Genomic DNA, 11,804 nt, shown 5'->3' with positions numbered 1-11,804 from the left:
AAGTCCCGAGCCCTGCCGTTCGCAAGCTCCCCCCGCTCCCACCCCTCACCCCACAGCAGGTACCCCGCTGCGGCCCTTTCTCCCAGAGCCCTCGGGGCGGAGAACCGCCCCCAGCACCCCGGGCTGCGAGAGAGGGGGGATAGGCTCCGTGCTCCCCAGAGCCCTACGGTCCCCCCACCATGGGCTGAACCCGGCCCTTCCAACGGGGCTGCCGTCCTGTGTGGACGGTGACACTGCTTTTCTGGTGCTTTGCGTTTAGAAACCGTGTGAGTCACGCCGCTGAGACATAACACGGCAGGTAACCTGGTTCAGCCTGGACAGAGGCTTGAACGCGGATCCGCCAATATTAACCTCCACTTGGCAAACATCAGGTGAGTCATTGGAACCATTTTATATCTTTACTGTGGAAAGAAGCCTTCTGTGGTGCCAGACACCCAGGAGCAGCAACAGTAAGTAGCGGGCATCTTATTACCAACTTCTTGCTCATTAACCTCATTTATCGCAAAGAACAGGGGAGGAGGAATCTACATAGGCTGGTAAAAGGCAAAAAGGGGCACCATTGATAAAACAAATTGACATTGGACAACGCTCTTTATTATTATAGAGGGAATCTCCCAGTCTGTGCAGGCGGATCGAGCATTTTCCGTTTCTGCTCCTGCCCTGTCTAGCTCTTCGAGCTTGTGTTAAGACCACAGACTTTTTTTAGGTTTCTCTGCTCTGTCCTTTATGAATTTGTTCCTACCCAGCTACTGGAATTTCTATCGCCTGATAGTTAAAAAAAAAAAACACAAAACAAAAAAACCCCAATCTACCAAACAACCAACCAACCCCCTCCCCAAAACCAAATAACTTTCCAGGCAATGGGAATTTGAAGGGGAAATAAAGTTTATTGGGATTTTCAAAAAGGCTTGCCTGTCATACCACACAAACTCAAATACACATCTGGGTCTGAATTTCTGCCTGGTGTGTTTGCCGCCCAGCAGGGTCACAGCTGCTTCCACAGTGATTTGTCCTCGATGAGCTGCGAAAACGTCACCCTCACAAATGCGATTTAAAAGTTTCTTATGCAGAGACCCACGATTCAAATGACGAGGTATAGCATATGTCTGCCTTGACAAATATGTTTTAACTTGTCCTTTAAATGCATTTTCTGTTATCCCTGTCTTTGTTCTTTCCCTCCTCGTCCTTCTTTCTTTAAACCTGGCAACAGAATTAAGTCAAATCCTTGAAACAAACAAAACTCTGGAATCAGCAAACGAGAATAAGGGATGAAAATGTATCTTGAAGGAAATAAAATAGATAAAAGCACTGGATTAAAACCCTGCTTTCTCGAATGGTCAAACTACACCCATGGAAACTGGAACAAGCCCCATTGGAAAATCTAAGAGATATCAAAATTGCGGTCTTCGTGCAGGCACCTTCCCTCTTTCCCAAAAGGAAGCGGTCTGTACGTCTGAAAATAGAGACCCTTGGGTGGTGCCTTGTTCATTCCAGCACCTGGGCTCCGTTCAGACCTCCCCGCATGCGGCGAGGCTGCGAGGGAGGGCAGCGGCCCCAGGGGCCCCGCGGGTGGTGCCTTCCCGCCGGGTGACCTCGGGGCGGTGCGGCCCCGCTCCCCACAGCCCAGCCCCGCGGGAGCAACACCCGCCGGGGCGCCGGGCGGGTGGCCCATGCAGGGCCCGCTCCGTACCTGGAGGAAAAAAAAAAAAAAAAAGAAAAAAGAGCAGGCACGAAGCTGGCCACGCTCTTCGGTCGCTGGTATGGAGGCGTTGCTCTGGGCGGAGCGGACGTGGCGCCCCGCAGGGTCGCTCTCCGGGCCGGCCGCCCCCTCGGGACGCCCCCGCCAGGATGCCCGCCGGCCGGGACAGGCCGGGGAGGGGAGGGAAGGGCCGGGGGTTGTGCAAACTCGCAGCGCCTCCTGTTGTCCGGCCGCGGCTGGGGCTCGGCTCCCTTCTAAGGCTGCTCCCAGAGGTGAGAGCGCGGGCGGGCTCCTCAGGGCGCGTTTCGGCTGGGTGCACAGAAGCCCGAGGCAGAGCCAGCCGCTGCTGGGAATTCCCTTCAGCCCAGGTGGCTGCGTTGCAGCTCCGATGGAGAAAAGCCTTCCCTCTGTGAATAAAAGGGTCCTGACGGCTCTGCCCACGGCCACAGGAGGGAAAACAAAAAAAAAAAAAAAGGTGGATTTCGGTAGTTGCCCTCGACCCGCACTTGAGCCCCTGCGGAGCTCTGCGTGGATGCTCCGAGAGCCCAGGGTGAGCTGTCCGCACCCTCTGCAGCAGGCTCAGTGGGAAGGAGGACGGGATGGAAGACGCGTGAGAGCAGGCGGGAGCTCTCCAGATGCGCTCAGCTGCTTGTGCGTTTGCTGAGCTCCAGGACGGTAGCCCTGGCCCCATTTACACGAACCTTTCTCCAGCTCCGGTTAGAGTAGCACCAGTTTCTGACCCAGCTTTACACCAGCTGCTTTTTATTATTATTATTATTATTATTATTATTATTATTATTATTATTATTATTATTATTATTATTATTATTATTTTCCCCAGGGGAGCTGTTTGTGCAGCCTGGATGAAAGCGCAGGCTGAGGTGGGCTGTATTTTCCCCATCTAAACGGGAGCAGGGTCTCATAATAACTGACCTAAAAGAGGAAAGTATGTGTGTGTGGTTTGAGGGGGGAGAGGGGGTGGAGTGGAGGCAGGACGTCCACGGGAGCCCGTGTTACCAGCGCTGGGAGGGAGAGCTGTGCCCCGCAAAGACCACGCAGCAAGGGACTGCTTTGCGGGAAGCGCATCCCTGCGGGATCCTGGCTGTCAGGCCGGGTGGAGAGGACTCACTCGCCCGTGGGAAGAGACCCTCGGCCTCGCCGTGGGGACCGGAGCAGGCACCGGCGCGGCGCTGCGCACGCGGGGACCCGGCACGGCCCGGGAGCCCGTCGGGGCTCCTTACCCAGCGCTGCTCGGGAGCGCCGCCCGCAGGTACTGTCCCACGCGTAGGGCGGGAGGCCGTAGGAATTGGCGGGGGCTTTAACTCCTAAGAGCTGATTTAGTTCGCATCGGCGTGAGAGCGACTTTTCCCCTGGCAGGGGCAGCGTCTGCCGGCCACCCCTTCGGTTTAACTTGGAGAGTCTTGTTTGATTTTATCCCAAAGCCACCGTCTCCCGGCCGGGAATCTCTCGGCAGTGCCTGTGCGGGGCAGATGTGCGGCTCGGGAAGGAGCTGCCAGGCGTTCTCCGCATGAGGATGCCTCCCCTGCTTCTCACTGTGCACCCGCCTTTCCTTTCCTTTTCCCCGGATCCGTCTCCTGCAGAGGGGTCGCTGGTACCCGGCTTTCCAGGCGGGCCCAACCCTGCGCTACGGGTCACCTCAAACGCCGTGGGACCCCTCAGCCTCTCCCGCCCTCTCCCTGGCCTTATCCATCCCTCCCGACGGTGGGAGATCCCTCTTCACATCTGATTCCAACGCAGAATCCTCCCCGCCCCCCAAAGAGTATTCGAGTGGGAAGGCGCCGCTGCCCAGAGCCAGGTCCTTGGGACGGGTGGGAGCCCGGGCGGTGACTGCCAGGAGCACCCCTCGCTCCGGAGGGAGCCCAACGAGACGGCGGCGGAGCCGGGGTGCTCGTGGTCCCCCTCTCAACCAGACAGAGCCGCCCTGGCTCTGCGCTCCTGCCGCTGAGCCCGCAATGAGAAGAGCCGGCGGGGTCCCCCCCGCTGCCCGGAGCATCCCCCGGCCCCGGTACAATGCGGTAAGGTGGCGTTTACCACCCCCTCGCTCGAGAGCAGCGCCGGGGCAGGTGAGGGCCCCGTGTGGGGTCAACACCCGCTTTGGGGCCTTTTCTGCGTGAACTTCTATCAAGGACCATCACAGCCAAGCGACCCCCTTCTCCCGACCGACCTGAGGTAGGAGGGAGCTACTCTTTCTGCACCCCCTCCTCCTCCTCGGCACCCGTCGTCTGGACGAACCGGACAGGGGCGGGTGGGGGGGGGCGGCGGGGGGCTCGCACCCCTTTCCCGCTGGGCCCTTCCTCCCCGCTGTCTGCTGCGCGGCCTCCAATTTTCCGCCCCTTCAGCCGCCTCCGCCGGGCGTAGGGGGCTCCGGAGCGGCCGGGAGCCCGGGCAGGTGCCGCGCTGCTGCCGGTGGAGCGCAGCGTCCGGTCCCCTCTCCCCAGGCCCCGACCCACCGGGAGCGCTACCGAGGGTGCCAGGCCCTCACGGGTCACACTCGGGGTGCGCCTTTCACGGGCGCCGTACGAAGCCCTGGAGACACTGTAGCAGGAGCGACTTTCCGTTGCCGGATTTTATTTTATTTTATTTTATTTTATTTTATTTTATTTTATTTTATTTTATTTTATTTTATTTCTTAAATTTCATTGCAATTCATTGCATTTCATTTTTCTAGGCATCATTCAGCATGTTTTATGTCAAGAGCGACACTCTTGACATAAAAAAAAAAATACTTCCCTCCCCCAGAATACTCATATATACACAGTTAAAGGAAAAAGAAGCACAAATAACAAAACGAAAAACTACAAATAAGTTAGTATCCGAGGGTGGAAGAGATAAGAGTAAAGAAGACTCTATTTTCTTGTTTACTTTTTCTTTGCTGTAAAAAATAGTTCTTAACTAGGTAAATCACGACCCATTGCACACTATAACTTTATTTTTGCTAGTAAGGCTAGATGCGTGTACGCAGAACTCCAGTTGGCAGGATGCCCACACTTCAGTGCGTGACTGACCAAGTGTGTCTTACTTACTTTATGTAAAAATAAATGCACTTGGTATTTCTAATTTGACTCGAGAGCAGCGATGTAGGTATTTATTTCAGTTACTGGGTGTTTTATTTATGTTGTGATTTACTGAAACGTAAATGGAAACACTTCTCTTATTTATTTCAATCAGTGTGGCAATTCTTATGTGATTACTCAGTATCTTTTTGAAAGCTTTGTGTGGTTTGTTTTGTTTTAAAGTAACTGCAGTAAGATGGCATGGAAGAAACAGTATTAGAGGAGACGGGAATTCGATTATGCAGAGATAAACACAAATACGCCAATGACACTAACTTTGTAGAATCTCACCCAAATTGCAAAAAAGGTATTTCAGAAAATATACAGATTTTTTTTTTTTTTTGCAATACACATATGAGAAAGCAAGAAAGCAAACTAAGACAGTGAGTGCAGTTAATCTATACAAACCAGTATAAGAAACAAAGATTGGTAGGAAAGACACTTTTGCATGAATCCTAGAATTATTTCTTTGTTAAAGTTGTCCAAATGACTTCAGGACCAAAGTCTGCCTTTTTCTCTTTTTTTCCCCTTCAACAATATCTGCAGGTTGAACAAAAGTTATTTTCACTCTTCACGAGTCTTGCTTCTCCAAAACTTGCATTGGTCTCTCCCCAAGAACATCTGTTTTACCGATGTAAACCAAACACCACTGTACTGGACAAGAGATGCAAAGGTGATCAACTGCTTGTGAGATTCATGCCAATATAATACTCCAGTTCTTCTGCAAACTGACCCTCCTATGCAGAAGGTGGTCTTGGTTTGTTAATTTGGATTTTGAGTGCTGGAAAGCAAAGGAATGCTACCCTTCTTTCACTGCATAGCACCATATTTTCAAATTGTTTGCTCTGCTCTCATTTTCCCAGGAAGGAATTATTTATTTCCCTGCCTCTGTCTCCACAGCAGTTTTACGGAAAAGCATTGGGAGAGACCAGTATCCATCATAAAAGGCTTTCTTGGCTGGCTTCAGCTCTGAAGAATCAAATGTACAAAATTAAGGCTGACTTATTTAAACTCCTCCCCAGGGAGCAGTTCCACAGCTTTACCCATCTTGCTGTTCCTAGAGCATAAATTAATTCAGGCTGCATTAACTGCACATTTTCTTGAGCTGTATTAACATGGACAGCCAGCAATTGTGGGATGTGTGGCAGCACAAACACACATACTCCATCAGGGGACATACACTAACCTGCATATAGCAAAAATTATGTTTGCCCTGGAAAAGGATGCCCAGAGGCTCTATGTAACACATCACATAGTTTTACATTGAAATGTGAGAATATGAGTATCGGCTGGTAACACCCTAAAATCATAAGCAAGACCCATAAAATAGGATAATCAACCAGCATCTATGGGAAAATAGAGGAAGGTCTGGATTCAGTAACATTTTAGGACTCCTCAGGGGCAGCAGCTGTTCAGTATTTTGGAGAGCGGTTGGTCCTCCCAGCAGCTGGCCTAAGCTTCTGCTGCTGCTTCAAGCATTTCAAGGGTGAATCTCCCTGCTGAGCAGATTTAAGGGAACGATATCAGGAAGGTCACTTAGCTCACCACATGCCTTCCCTTCTGCCCTCATGTGGGCTCAGCTCTCTGTGCGGCTACTGGTGAGACAAGGAAGAATCAGTTTTAATTCATTCCTCCTCCACCCCTCCCCAGCCAACAAGGCAGCTGCCAAAGTATTTCTGCAGTGCGTGTGGTTTCAGGTTTACTCATTTTTAGGTAGTGACTTAAGGCGGGATGATTGGGAGGGAATCCAACACCTGACCTTTCCTTCAGTTCCTCCAAAAGAGAGAGATCCTCTCTTCCATCCCAACAATTTCATAGCTGGATCAGGTGGCTTTCCTATTACCCACTGAACAAACAATCCTTTTCCTCTTTTCAGGATCAATATCTAGGATTACTCCCTTCACCATCCATCCTGTGCCAGAAATCCTTTAAATCTTTTTTAACATTACCCTTAGAGGCAGCTGGAACTTCAGCCTCCGCAGACACCTCTCCTCAGTCTTTGCAGGGCATTTCCTTTTGCTGAAGAAACTGATCAAATGTGAAGATTTTTCTTGCGATTAAATGGCATTTCTATGTCCCCCAACACTGAGTCTTCAGCTGTGAAACCTATGAGATCTACAAACACACACTATCTATCTACATCTATATGTCAAGGTGTTGTCCTAAGAGAACAGAAGAGTTAGACTGGAACAGTCGACTGGAAAATCTGCCGTATTAACTGAAAGACAATGGAGAGCAGAGATAATATGATCAAATTTTAGAACTAAAGCAAGTAAAGGGCTGAGCCCAGCAAAGACTTCAGCAGGTGTTTAGCTGTAATTTCTCCGTTTATTGCTTACAGCCTTCTTCAAAGCCAGGAGTGTCTCTGACCTTGTGCCTATAATAAAGGCTATGTGTGATGGGCTTCTAGAAGTAACTCATGTAATTTCTCTTGGGCTATATAATAAAGTGGCACATACCTGGAAACAGCACAGTCACGTAATACTAAAAAATGAGTCTGGGATTCATGATCACTCAAGACCAAACAATTTTCTCATTGTAATTATTTTCTCGTTATAAATATGGTTTTAAATAAAAGGGCTCCAACTTGTTTCCAACTTTTCATTTATTTTTATTTTGAATTATGAAAGAAATGTAATTATTTAAAGAATGTGTTTCACTTGGGAGAGAAAAAAAGAGCAAAGCTCAAAATCGTAGGAGGAAGAAAAATTTTAACTATTTCTGCTGGTATAGTACTGACAAATACAGATATCTCACAATCATAATGGAGATTAGTAGAGCTGGGTGTGCATATTTGTTATGGATCAAAGATAGGATATAGTGATTAGATGAATGACAATGCTTTCAACACTCATAAAGGGATTGAATGTGTGATTTATAATACTAATTCCACAAAACCTTTCTACAGCTGTTTGCTGCACAAGGGATTCAATATGGATTGATCACAAAAAAAACCCCCAACTATTTCCTTCAGCTCAGCTGGATCCAACCCTTGCAACTAACGAAAAAGCTTTTCAGTATCGACACTCTCTGATTTTAGAGATTATTTCCCCCCAACCGGTTTCCTCCACTCTTCTGCTACAGATTACCATCCCCACAGTGTAACTGTCAAATAAGTTTGTGTACTACATTCCCAGTGGCCATACCTCATAGTTCAGTATTTTAGCTTATAATTAATTGATTTTCCTTGAGTATTTATTGCCATTTTATACAGATACGTGGCAGAGATATTAAAACAAAGATGTTGACGCACTAAGAGAGCAAACAGTAGCCTGTAGCCTGAGGATACGTACCTCTGATTTTCTATTTACTGGTAGTCAGAAGCACAGACTCAGTCATGACTCTGTTACTGGCTCTACTAGGGGACTTTGGAAAGTCATTCAGACTCTCTCTGTTCTAGCTCCTGGCCTCTAAAATGGGATAATGCTACTTGGGCATCATGGTGAAACTATTTGTTATTCTTGCTAGAATTACTGCATTGGTGAACAGTTTTGAGCAAGTGTACTGCCATTTTGAGGCAGACTAGATTACTTCTTCAGCTGCAGCACACTGACAGGGAGAGAGCAGCATCCCCCAGCAGGGCTGGGGGCTTTTGGACTATTTCAGGTGAAAAGAGCTTCACAGTCAGCTGAAAAAGGATGCCAAGGTGAGGCTTGGCATCTAGTGACAAACTAGATGGAACCCACAGAAGAACTAGCAAAGTAGCTCTTACTTTCCTTTTTTTTTTCTTTAAGTAATTGCTATTCAGCTTTCCAATGACTCTTTCTGGCATTTTCTGGAGAGCCCATACCAGGCTGTACATATTTCATATGCACCACGCTGTCCTGATTCCTGATTGCCTAGGTGAGGGTGACTCTTGGAGAGCACCATTAACTCCCCCTGACTGTGCTCCAGTTTCCTCCCAAAGCCTGTGGGGCGCTACGTGCATCTCAGTCTCATTCCAGCACGAACTTGGGTTGTGGCAATGATGTGCACTGGGGGTGGGACATCCTACACGGCATGGACTCAGACAGTTTAGGAGAAAAGAAACTGCATTTTCAGACTTTCTTCAACCAACTGAACAATTTTTAATGATCGTTTTTCTTTCTATAAGGAAAAAACCTTCCTTGTAACATTAATAGACTAATAACCTAGATGATAGAATTTATGTACTATTAGAATGTTATTATGTGCTTAGTGATCTAGTTAGGCCTGATTAAGAAAAATAATAATGTGTACCCAGGGACTGAACTTGCCCAAGATTTTTGAAATCTAGATCCATTTGCTAAGTATAAGGATTCATCTACTGATTAAATTTTGGACTTTGCAAGCTACAGAGATAAGGCTTAGCCTGTTTAACTACATACTTAATGTTAATAAAAAAAATACCTCCAGGCTGCAAACATCACTGTGATCATTAAGAGAGGGGCACATGCTAATAATACCTGGGGAAAGTGGAAAAAGATTTCCCTGCTTTCATATGTATCAGAGACAAGAACCTCTGCAGCTGTCGTCTCTGGTCCTCAAGCTGAGGATCTAGAGGATGTATTGACAACAGTTACTTCTGGAATAACTGCTAAGCAATGCATGTGGCTTAGTAGGGGAAAAATACAGCATTTGGGATTTAACTTGACATCAGCTCCCCTTGGATGATTACTCCCTTTGCTTACAAGACCTAGAGTCTAAATGTTGTAAACCAGGAAACATTTATGAACCAAGGCTGGATCATTTCTTGCAACCTGACTACATTCTCCAGGAGCCAGTCCCCAGTTTGCTTCAAGCAGACAACAGATCAGTAAGGTAACACAACGTACTCATTTTCCATTTTACCACAGCTATTAACCTAAAGAGGAAACTGATGTCTAAGGATTTTTCCTTCTTCCTAAGATTTTTTTTATGCAAATACTTCTTGCCATTCAGCAGCTTCTTACTGGAACTTCCTGATGCAAATATCTCTTCACATGCAAGGTCTTTTCTTCCACATACCACTGTGATTCCTGCAGAGAGGAACTGTTCTAGCTAAATGAAATTATTGAGGCTTTACTTACTGTTTAACTGATTTGAAATGGATCTATTCTCTAGGCTTACAACTGCATTAAACTGCTAATAGGATTCACCTTCAATCAGGCGATCGACCACTTCATCCCTGGTCTGAACTGCTCTAATGGCCTGGACAGCTAACAGGAATCCTTCAACACAGATCAGCTACTTCATATTCCACCTTCTGCTCCTCCAACTGCACTGGGAATCCTGCTAGAGAGAGGGAGAAACAAATCAGACACCAAAGAGAAAGGCTTCCCAGGGTATATTACAGGGCTTTAAATGGTTATCTTGCTATCAGAAGAGGAAAACCTGCTATGAACTGGGATGTAATGTGATTGGCTAACGAGCTTTTAATCTTCAACAAATTTTAAGTTGCATTAGCAAGCTAAAAGTGGGCCATCTAACCCAGTGTCAGAAGCATTGTTTTCAGGAAGTACATTGGTTAACCCCCTTGAACTCCAGGAATACAATTTGGTAGGGAAAAAAAAAAGCTACAAAGCAGTAGCTGAAAGCTACAAAGAAAGGAGAGAATAATACAAGACATTTGTTTGTTAGATCAGTGGAGCCTTTCAACCAGTTAAGTGACATATTTGAATACAATATATGCAGTTAGTCCCTGCAGTTCCTTGTTATCACATGGGTGTTTGGAGACCCAAACTGTAGGGGGAAAAAAAAAGACTTTATTTTTACCCACTATAAAAGACATAAGTGGATTATAAAAATAATTTTGTGAACTGTTGCAGCCCAGAAATTAATGGAAATTCCAGTGCTTTGAATTCAGATTATATATGGGAAACCTTTTTTTTTTTCCTCCCTTTACCACTATTAACTGTTTTTCTTTGCCTGTGTTCTAGACAACCAGTCTTCTTGGGAACCTGGTGAATGTGACCTTATAGGGTTGCGCCACAGTTATAACCATCTTGATAGATTCACTTTGACTTTTCATATTTTCTTTTAATTTATATGCTCATTATACTAATTTTAAAAATTTATTTCCTGAAGTTTGGTGATTTTTGGCATATATTATCATTCCTACTTTTGTTGGACACTGAAAAGGTTCATATATTTTGTTGGTCCACTTCTACGTCATACTTTATCTGTGAAAAGAACTACTGTTAAAATGTAACTTTCACCAGGCAAGTGTCAAATGTATTTGATACCTCTGTTCTTTGAAGGACAGGCTAGTAAAATTGTAAGACACGGAGTCAGAATTTCTCACAGAAAACTGGTTTCAGACTTTTTGCTCACGTTAATACTGCAAAGCTGGTCAGTTTATGGAATCTGAAATGGAGTCTATCCCGTGGCTGGCAGTCCCTCGTATGGTAAATTAAATGCTGATGATAGAAACTTTATTGATGTTGATAAACAAGTCAAATGCAGCTGAGCTGGGCTTTCATATCCCAGCTGACTCTTTGACAATTAGGAAAATTAGTTTGACAGGAAAAAACGCATCTGTAATTGCACTTGGAAGCGGTGGCATTGCATGGCACACCAGTCCCCAGCAATGCCAGTCACACCTTTGGTTTTCAGGGCAAAACTTTATAAAGAGCCCGTGGTTGACCGCAGAACAAGGGTTGCCATACACAGAAGAGAAACAAGGCTACAGTGCGACAGACAATGGTACAAACACTCTCGGCCACAACGTGTCCTTCCGAAACCCGTGGTTCAGCTTGGATACTTTGAATTGCGCCCCTGGATGAGGCCGAAATTCGCGGGCCTTCAGACATGAGCTCTCTCAAGGGACTAAATTCCCACCGAAGCCCTGCACGTAAAAGGCTTCAGGTCCGTCCCCACAGGGAGGGACGGTGGAGAGCCCACGGGTGCCGCCCCCACGACGCTGCCTGCGTGGAGCGCGCTGGGAGAGGCAGCCTGGCCTGGCCCCCCCGGGCCCTCCCCGCCGGCAGGGGGCGCTCGCTAGAGGTGGCAGCCAGCGCTGCCCGCTCTCTCCCCCAGCGGTGGCCTCGTTGCTCGGTAACGGAGCGCGTCCTTCCCCTGCCCGCCGGTGCCGG

At 47.3% G+C, this 11,804-nt stretch overlaps 1 long non-coding RNA gene across 1 annotated transcript; it reads left to right on the top strand.

Annotated features, from left to right (window-relative positions):
* Positions 1-216: 216 nt before the first annotated feature.
* On the top strand, positions 217-7,365 carry LOC147600527 (uncharacterized). The gene is made up of 2 exons (XR_015258750.1): positions 217-371; positions 6,650-7,365. It is a non-coding gene; the product is annotated as an uncharacterized LOC147600527 (long non-coding RNA).
* The last annotated feature ends 4,439 nt before the right edge of the window (positions 7,366-11,804 follow it).

This window comes from Chlamydotis macqueenii, chromosome 5, assembly GCF_036417535.1.
Source record: "Chlamydotis macqueenii isolate bChlMac1 chromosome 5, bChlMac1.mat, whole genome shotgun sequence".
In the NCBI taxonomy this organism is placed as follows: domain Eukaryota; kingdom Metazoa; phylum Chordata; class Aves; order Otidiformes; family Otididae; genus Chlamydotis; species Chlamydotis macqueenii.
The sequence above is the reverse complement of the archived record's forward strand: the minus strand, read 5'-3'. Positions and strand labels throughout refer to the sequence as shown.